We start from the raw sequence: 669 nt of genomic DNA, 5'->3' as shown, positions 1-669 counted from the left end.
GGCTCCCCGAGTCCTCGCCGTTCACAGTCCAATGCCCGGCAGCCCGGGTCGAGGAGCGACTGCGCCTTTCTGCCCTGGCACGGCGAGTGCCTCCAGCCTAGGAGTTTTCCTGAAGCAGCTGTCACACCGGGAGCACTTTTTGTAGAGAGGGAGAAGGAGAAGACCCCGAAATGACTTACCTTCCGAGGCGCGACTGAAGGGGACTTACTGGAGTGGAACCGTAGTGGAATTTGGGTCCGGAGAGGAGTTGCTATCGTGGGTTTTATTTGTTTTTTCTTCTCTCTGTTCCCTCCCCTCTTTTCGCCCATCATTGGAAATGAACAAATTGCATTTGCAATTCAGAAAGTAGAAATACTAAATATTCCATCCCCCGGAAAGCACACATGTAGTAATGACAAAGGATTGCAAAGGAGAGACTGGCTCCAGTTTCCCAGAGAGATCCCCTTAAATGGATTACTAAATGGGACACTACATCAGCTAGTTCTGTTCTCTAGCTGCCTACATACATGCACCGAAAAGGTACAGTACTCCGCCCGTCCGTATTCCTCTCTAATGTTTCGGGGTTGCTCGGAAAGGAAGGTGCCTGTGTAGCCCCAGCAGGCTCGGGAGGAGCGAGGAGGGTGCGTGGTTTAAGGCTGGTTGCTGCTTTCTGTCTCGAAAGCGTTAGCA

General features: G+C 52.0%; 1 protein-coding gene across 1 annotated transcript in view; it reads left to right on the top strand.

The window, feature by feature from the left end:
* The first annotated feature begins 302 nt into the window (after positions 1 to 302).
* SEMA6A (sema domain, transmembrane domain (TM), and cytoplasmic domain, (semaphorin) 6A) overlaps positions 303 to 669 on the top strand; it is a 117,006-nt gene continuing 116,639 nt past the window's right edge. Inside the window, exon 1 of the mRNA XM_010002348.1 lies at positions 303 to 519. The gene's annotated coding sequence lies outside the window, so the exon portion shown is untranslated. The remainder of the gene's footprint in view (positions 520 to 669) is intronic.

This window comes from Chaetura pelagica, unplaced genomic scaffold (assembly GCF_000747805.2).
Source record: "Chaetura pelagica isolate M959 unplaced genomic scaffold, ChaPel_1.0 scaffold387, whole genome shotgun sequence".
In the NCBI taxonomy this organism is placed as follows: Eukaryota; Metazoa; Chordata; class Aves; order Apodiformes; family Apodidae; genus Chaetura; species Chaetura pelagica.
This window is presented reverse-complemented; position numbering and strand designations above follow the sequence as displayed.